Source organism: Petaurus breviceps, unplaced genomic scaffold, assembly GCF_028583685.1.
Source record: "Petaurus breviceps papuanus isolate PSGF00001 unplaced genomic scaffold, PetGlider_PUasm1.0 90849, whole genome shotgun sequence".
Classification (NCBI taxonomy): domain Eukaryota; kingdom Metazoa; phylum Chordata; class Mammalia; order Diprotodontia; family Petauridae; genus Petaurus; species Petaurus breviceps.
Window position 1 is genome coordinate 9,483,911 of NW_027187361.1, and position 9,108 is coordinate 9,493,018.

Sequence of the window (9,108 nt, forward strand, 5' to 3'; positions counted from 1 at the left end):
TGTTTTCTGAATGTTTAAGAGATGGTGAGGATCACAGAAAATGGCCAGACTGCCATCTTGTTTCTCCTGTAAACTTAAAGTTCAAATCAATAATTGTTTAAAGATAAGATTTGAACTCGTTTGCCCAATTCACATTGTAGTGCCTAACTACTACAGATTATATCTGCTGTTTTTTTTCAAAAATATATCTGACAATGTTTAACTTATTTATTGAAATTATTGATATAATCTGAAATTATCTTCCTAACTTCTTCCTTTTTGAAAGATAACATTCATCTTTCTATACTTTCTTTGTGAGTAATAAAATCCATGTCATTCTATCATTAAGTAGGTTTGTGTTTGTGTACTTAAAGAATAATTTGCGTCATTCTTGTCCACTTTATCATGCCAAAAGTATATATTAAGTTTGTGTTATTATTCATTGCAATGAATATGTTCTCCTATTAACCTCTGACTTCATGATATCATTCAAATACTTAATGTACACTTCCTTTGTTTTCTCCTTTTTCACTAGGGAAGATCAATGTGTTTTTAAGTATTGCCTTTTTCTACTGGTTCAATTTGACCTCCAAATTTAAGATCAAAGCCTTCAGTTTCTATTATTTGGTGGTGAACATTAAGAAATGTAAACTTGTGTCTAAAGGGACATGAAATTTGCCTATATTTCGAAAAACTGCTCACTTTTATTTTTGGTAATAAATTATATACCCCTGTTGAAAAATATGACATCTTTACATCAGGGAGGAAGATAGCAAAGTGTTCTCAGGGAGATTTACAATTTATGTGCAGCTCTGAAGTATTTGGACCATTAGCTGTAGATCATATCTGAAGGTACTGCTTTTCAGCATTGCAGAAAAACTAGTTTCAGTTATTTTCTTTTTTATAACTTATTTATTATTCATTACCTTAATGATGCACCAGCTATCTCATTTATATGTGATCCAACTTGGAATATTGTTTGTGCCTAATTTTGACCATATAAGTGATAAAAAAAAAGTTCAAAATATTTCTTCTTTAGAGAATCTCTCTCTTCTAATTTATTGGCTATCACTTTCCTATAGTATATTTTAAAACATTCCTTAGGTTGAATCATGTGTTTTTGTTTTTACACAGCTTTGACTCCCTGTAACATCTTTTTTTTTTTGCTTTCCTTTTCAATCATTAATTCAATCTATCAAGAATTTGTAATGTAACTTTGTTTTCCAAACTTCTTTCAGAATTTTTTCTCATAGCTTTTAATTGGATGACACAGGGTTCATTTTCCTAAGGTACATACCAGATAATGGTACCATAGCAGATAATGGTTAAATATTTTCAGCTCAGAGACTGGTGGAAAAGAAGCCATGAGAGGTTTGCAAAGAAAATAAAGGTTTGGAAGACTTGCTGTGGAGTTTGGGCTATGAAGTTGAAAAGACAGGTATGGAGAGATTGCCTCACATCAGTGAAAACCCAATTGAGGGTGTCTAAAATCAATTTTAAGTATACCCAGTAAGAATGGTGGCATGATTTCCTCTGCCTTTGTTTAGCAGCATATGTATAAGAGTGTAGAAGTGAAAGGTGGGACTGATCTAAGACTGATGCTTGACCAGGTATAATCAATAAAATAATGGGATTAGAACTTCAATAGAGGAAGTCAATGTAGAGTTGAATCAATTCATCAAAGAGGCAATAAGGGGAAGAGGAATAAGCATAGTTAGTATAGAGGAAATGACCTGGGGGAGAATTGCATGGTGAAAGGATTGAAGTTCATGCTGTGAAAAAAAGAGTATGACTTTGTAAGGGAAGAGAGAGGGAGAAGTAAAAAAATCCAGTAGATTGTGATCAAATAAGGGCATTTTGGAATTCTTCAATGTTAAGATGGTACAGTTTTTTTGTATCTATATATCTATCTAAAAGCAAGTACACATAAGTATGTATGTATATATGCTGAATACTTCCATTACTACTAGTAGTATATATTGACATAGGGCTTTATTATATTATTACAGTATTGGTTACTTGTTGCCCTTCATTCTCAGAGAGGACCCAAATGACATCCCTATGTTACAGTCAGGTTACAATGTGTTGAACTTTTGCTGATCAGATCAGTATAAGCTTGAAATACTCTACCACAGGTCAGAAACAAATGACCATGTGAACATTTGGGGCAGATTCTCTAATTTGTGCATCTCCTGTTTCCTTTGAGCTACTTCAATTTTGCTTTGCTCATAGAGCACAACACTTTCTCTGGTGAGGGAACATCATGTTGGGTGGTCCTGTGCCAGTATCAGCCATGCCACACAATCAATTCCGAAGTTTTTAAGAGAGACATTGAGAGTGTCCTTGTATTGCTTCTGACCACCATGTGAGTGCTTGCCCTTTGTGAGTTCCCTATAAAATAATATTTATGGCAAGTATACATTTGGCATTTGAACAACATGGCCAGCCCATTGAAATTGCACTCTCCGCAGAAGAGTTTGAACACTTGGCAGTTTAGTTCAAGAGAGGACTTCGGTGTCTAGTATCTTATCATCGCAGGTCAGAATATTCAGAATTTTTCTAAGACAATTCAAATGGAAGTGGTTCAGTTTCCTGGCATGATGCTGGTGTACTGTTCATTTTTCATAAGCATACGACAATGAAGTCAGCACAATGATTCTGTGGACCTTCAATTTGGTAGTCAAATACCTGTTCCGTCCTATACTTTCCTTCAGAGCCTCCCAAAAATTGAGCTAACTCTGCCAATGTGTGTGTGAACCTCATTAATCTGTACATCCTTGGAAAGTATGTTGCCAAGGTAAGTGAACATATCTACAGCATTCAAAACTTCTCCGCTTGCTGTAACCAATAGTTCTACATATGGATGGTGTGGTTCTGGCTGATGGAGCACCTGTGTTTTCTTGGTTTTGTTAGGACAAAATTAGCACAAGCAGCAGAAAATTGATCCATGTTTTGTCTCATCTCAGCTTCAGAGGCTTCATTCATTGCACAATCATTTACAAACAAAAAATCATGCACCTATACTCCATACAATTTAATCTTGGATTCTAGTTTTTTGTTGAATTTGAAGAATTTACCATTAGTGTGGTAGATGACCTTGATGCCTTGTTCATCCTCACAGAATGTGTTTGACAACATGACTGAAAACACTATGCTAAAAAGTATAGGGGCAAGTACACATTTTTGTGTCAATCCATTTGTGACTGGGAAAGTAGAAGAAAATCATCCATTAACTGGAACTCAGGTAAGCATATCATCACGAAACCCATGCAATATTGGTTAACTTCTCTGAGAAACCAAGTTTTGATATAATTTTCCATAAGCTCTCATGACTGACTATCAAAAACCTTGGTCAGATGAACAAATGTGTACAAACCTTTATTATACTCCTGGAATTTCTCCGGGTTTTGGGGGAGCAGCAAACACCATATCAACTTTCCTGGGCCCTTTATGAAGTCACACTGGCTCTCAGGCAGAAGAGCATGTTCCAAGGGAAGGATCAGCCTATTAAAGACTCTGGCAAGAATCTTGCCAGCAATGACTGAGAGACAGAACCACCCATGTTCCCTTTACAAAAACAATGGAGGCATCCTTGAACAACTGGGTCATTACCTTGTCTTGCCATATGATTTGGAAAATTTCAGTCAGCTTTTATATCAAAGCAGTCTTGATTTTGCTAGAATTTTGACTGAGATAAACCAATGCATTGCTATATAGAAGCTGCATTCTTGCCAGCTGTGTGTTGACTCAACATTCTCTCCAAGCTAACAACACCTGTTACCTCTCAGAGAAGCATTCTAATCTGTTGACATTAATTCTTCTTGTAGTCATTCTGCCTTGTTGCTGCCATTTTTGTTGAAGGGGAATATTTAGCTTGGAGAGAATATGTCTATGATCAGTTCAGCACTCTGCACCACACTTTGCCTTTCTCACTCTCACATTCTAACTATTCTCTTTTCAATTGCATAGTCTATGGAATGCCAATGTTTGCTACAAGGGTGCATCTATGGAATTTTACTGCATATAGGTAAACAGAAGGGTATTGGTGATAAGAAGGCCATGAGATGCACTAGTCTTCAGTAGGAAGTAACCATTTTTATTGCTGTTCCCAAATCCATTCCTCCAAAGGATTTCCTGCTATATCCAGTAGTCTGAACCTACTCGAGCATTAAAGTCACACAGAATTATGTGCTTACGCTTTTTTGGCACATTGATGATAAATTCATAAAATTTTTCTTTGACTCAATCAGGGTTCTTCATGATGGGATCATACTCGCTGATGATGTTGGTGTGACATTTTCCTGCAAGTGACAATCCTATTGTCATAAGCCTGTCATTCATTCACTCCTTTTAGTAGGCATACAAGCTTGGTAACTAGATCAGTGTTGATTGCAAAACCTACATCAGCTTCATGGCTCTCCCCTTCCCCAAAGTCACTCCAGAGAAATCTGTATCCAGTTCCAGCTTCAGTAAGTTGACCTCATCTCACAACCTTGTTTCACTCAGAGCTGCTATTGGATGTGATACCTGCTAAGTTTTCTCACAAGAGCTGTTCATCTTTCAGGTCTACTAGATTTTGTGTTGTCTATAAGTGTGTGCACATTCCATGTATTGATAGTGAGTGGAATCATCTTTGCAGAAGTTTTTGTATATTCATTTTTCTATGTTTTCTTTTTTTTTGCTTTTTGGATGTCAATTGGGGTTGAGTGACTTGCCCAGGTCACATGGCTAGTTTTTGTGTTAAGTGTCTGAGGCTGAATTTGAACTCAGGGACTCCTGACTCCAGGGCCAGTGCTCTATTCACTGCACCACCTAGCTGCCCTGATTTTTCTATATTTTCACCACAGAGTGGGATCCTCACCTGCCATGGTGATCAGGTGAGGGTTGGGTAAGCAAATAATTTTTAGGACATTTTTCTAGCTCCTCCCTTACACCAGTAGGTGAGTTGTGAGATACTTAAAAGGCTGCTTAAACACCCAGGTGGCTGTTGAATCCCACTGCTGCTTCCAGTGAGATCATCCTATGGCCTGGGCTTTCTGTGTGCAGGGTTGTGACTGCAGCTAGCAATGCATCCACACCTGCTGCTTCATCACTTGCCTGTCACCACAGGACTTTGAGATAGATAAAAGTGGTGAAATGGTTTGGATGATGTCTTTTGATTCATGACTAAATTGGAAAGTGAAGCAGAGATGAGCAAAGTCATCAACCTCACTCTCCCTTCCAGAGTCATGACAGTTCAGTGGCAGGACAGAGTCAAGATGACTCAAGATGCAGGAGATGACCTTGGTGTCTTCAATGCCTAATCAAGTTCTAAGCATGCTTTTGCAGTCTTCATGGCTATTGAAGCAAATTTTTTCTCATCCACCCATTATACCAGGGGAGTCTTCACATGCTTGGGTAGACACCTGTAATGGCAAGCAAAGAAGTAGTTGACACATTGTTTCAGCTATTTAATTAACACAGAAGTAGTTAACACCTTCTTTCAGTTTATGATTGTATCAAGTATTAATATCCAGAACTTGAGAATCCTACAACACGTGAATCCTAGAAATTGTGAACTCCTGCAACAGGAAGGGGAGGAGCTAATGAACACATGTAAGGAGATGCCCAGGCTAGATAGGGTAGAACTGAAAAGGAAGCTCTAGTGGTGGATAAGGAGAAAATTTGTGGTATCCAGGCACTCTATGGTTGTCTGTTCTGTCTGTGTTGATTTTTGTTTGTTATACTGCCCTGGGACCTTACTGGAAGCCCTGAAATATGATATTCTGGTTGTCTTTTTACAGAAGTCTGGGATGAGGGTTTTGGAGATCCTGGGACTCTACTGATGATTTGTGTTGAGTTCTCCGACCTTGTTTGTGGGCCGGTGTTGATTTCTATGTTGATGATTTGTGTTGACTTCTTGGTCCTTGTCTGTGGGTCCCTCTTGATTTTACAGACAGAAGCTAATTGATGATGGTGCCAGCAATGTGCATGAATGCTGTTTTGGCTCTGCTAAGCTTTGTCTTCCCAAAAACAGGAACTGTGAAGGACTTGAGGTAGACTGGACACTGTGAGCTTCAATATGGAATGGGAACTGGACAAGGAACTGGACATGAAACTGGGAGTTCCCTGCCTTTGAACTCTGGTGACAGTTACATAGATTCAGGCAGGAGCTAGGACGATCCTAAGAACAATTTATGACACTTTTATTGACTAGTGGGCCAGACTGAATCTCAACTAGATTGAATTTCAGCTAGATTGAATCTGAGGACTTTCATGGAGGCAAGATGGATCTTATATCCAGAAAGACTGTAGGGGGATGTAGGGGTGGTCTAGTAGTATGGGGTAATGAGAGGAAGCATCCAGGGAGGATCTTGGGGAGTAGTTTAAGGGGGATCTTGAGGGGACTGGGATGACTAGAGGTTAAATATCAGGAACCCAGAGAATGGGTGATATCAATGATGGGAAGCAGTCTGAGGCAATTCAGAGGTAGCAAACAATGGAGGACTAAGCTAGGTTAAGGATAACAGAGATTTGTGAATAATAATAATGGAAGACTCATGGCCTCAGGCATATGCCAGATCAAGTGGAAAGACTGAAGGAGAACTCAAGGGGGTTCCCAGAGCCTATACCCCATCAACAATACCTTAGTTGTTTTTTTTTCTTTGCGATGTCTGGACATATTTTTTAAATTGAGGATATGTTCCTTGGCATATATCATTGTCATAATATTTCTTTTTTTTTACACATACATATGTATTCATATTCCCATATATCCTCCTATATAGACATATATATATGTATTCATACATATATATATATGTCATAATATTTCAATATGATTTCATGAGTGAGGAAATTCCCTTTGGCAGTAAGGGCTGCATATCATAGCCCTGCTATAATTCAATGGATCATTCTTTGGGAATTATTTAACCCTCAGAGAAGTAAAGTGATTCCCTCATGGCCACAGAAGTAGAGGCAGAGACAGAACCTGGACAAATTTTCCTAACTTAAAAAAATGTAGATCTCTACCCATTACTCCACACAGCCGTGCTGTCTTTGTCACAATACAATGTTATTAAAATACATTCAGCTAAATTTTTCTTAGAACAAGGAGGTAAGACCATTTTTTTAACCTAAGAAATAGAAAAATGAGATTAGACTGTCTTTACATTTTCTCCAATGTGCTTGGGGTTATCTGTGGTTTGTCATTCATTCTTGAAGATGACCAGGATATTAGGGAGATGAAGACATGATTTGCAATTGAATCAGATTTCAGTGAAGGAGGGTTATGCAAAGGCATCAGCCTCACTTTCTCACCCAGAGTCATATTAATCCAGTGGCTAGATAGAGATCAGAAGGATTGCCCAGAATATAGAGGGAGAAGATAGAGAGGGAGACCTTGGCCTTTTTAAGCCAAGGTCCTTTTGGAGTTCTCACTTTGAATAAGGTAAAGCCCATTCCTTGAATAGGTAGGTCTCTTTAAGAAATGAGTCAGGGCAGCCAGGTGGCTCATCGAGTAAGAGCACCGGCTCCAGTGTGGGGATGACCTGGGGATCAAATCCTGGCTCAGATGCTCAGCACCACACCCAGAAATATCTGGCCGTGTAATCTTGAGCAAGTTACTTAACCCCAATTGCTTAAAAATATAAAAAGAAAAAAAGAAATGAGTCAAGGGATGACCCCCTTTATTCAAATTTTTTTTAAATGAACAAATAAATAAATAAATAAATGAAACTGAGAGAACAAAACCTTCAGGGCTGCTGGCCAGAAGAGAAATTGTTTCCATTTACATTCTCTCTGAGTCCAAAGGGCTCAAAAAATAACCATTAAGTGGTGCTTGGGTAGGGACTTAAATATGAGCTTTTTAAATCAAGTTTCTCTAATCCTCAGGGGAGAGAGATTTTTTTTTAAACAATTGGGGTTAAGTAACTTGCTCAAGGTTACAAGGCCAGGTGTTTCTGGGTGGGTGCTAAGTGTCTGAGCTCAGATTCAATCCCAGGTCAACCAGACCCTAAGGCCCGTGCTCTTACTTGCTGTGCTACCTGGCTGCCCCGAGATTGTTTTTTCTTAAAGAAGAGGGAAGGAATAATTCTATAGTCACTGAAAATGTATATGACTACCAGAAAAGGAGGTAGCCTGTTTAATGATAAACTCACTATAAATCTCTGTATTCAGTAATTTACATAGCAATATAAGGAGAACTCATATGTTTCAGTGTATTTTCTCCTTCCACATGGATCTGTTTAATCAAATATCTGGAAGAATTGAGCTTAATGTCCAAAAATGGTTGTGATGAGGTGTGGGCTTTGGGAACCCACTTGAGTTCTCTTTGAATCTTTGAGGTACAGGCTCTGGGAACCCCTCCTTGAACGCTGATTAAATTGTCTGGTTTGATGAGGCATTTGCATGAGGCAATAAGTCTTACATTATGGGCCAAACCTTTGTTTGGCATTCCTCTGTTACTAGACTTCCCACCCTTGAGCCTATCAAAATATCAATCCACCCTTGAACTGGCCTAGCCCACCATTGTCTAAGTCTCCAGGTAGCCTCCAGTAGGACCCTTAATCCCTCATTGACTTCATTAACTCCTCCTGAAGACACTCCCCAAACTCCTCCTCTAGATCACTCCTAGATTGCTCGAACAATCTTCTGCATATAAGATCTTGTCTTAAAATGCCAAAGAATGACCTAGCACAGGCTTACTCTGTTTCTACTACAAATGAACTTTTAATAAACTTTACTTTTCTTTGACTGAGAAGACTTTTGAATTCACGGGGCAGGAACTGGCATGTTGGTATTTTGGAGTCTCCAGAGCAACTTTTTGTGGGTAACCTCCTCAGTTTGAAGTGTACTAACCCTCATTTATATTTTTCAAATGTCATATGAGATATGAAGGAGAATTACCATGGGAATAATACTAGCAGCATTAATGAAACAGTCAATTAAAATTTGAGTGGCAAAAAATCTGCGTAAGCATATTTCCATTCTGCATTAAAACTATATGGCCTATCACTTATAAAAGTCATTCATTCTTAATACATGCTGATGAAACTGCATGCTAATTTTGAAAATTCACTGGCATAAAATCAAGCAATATAGATCTATATTAACTTTCTTTTGGGCAATTTTATTTTAATAAAAATACAT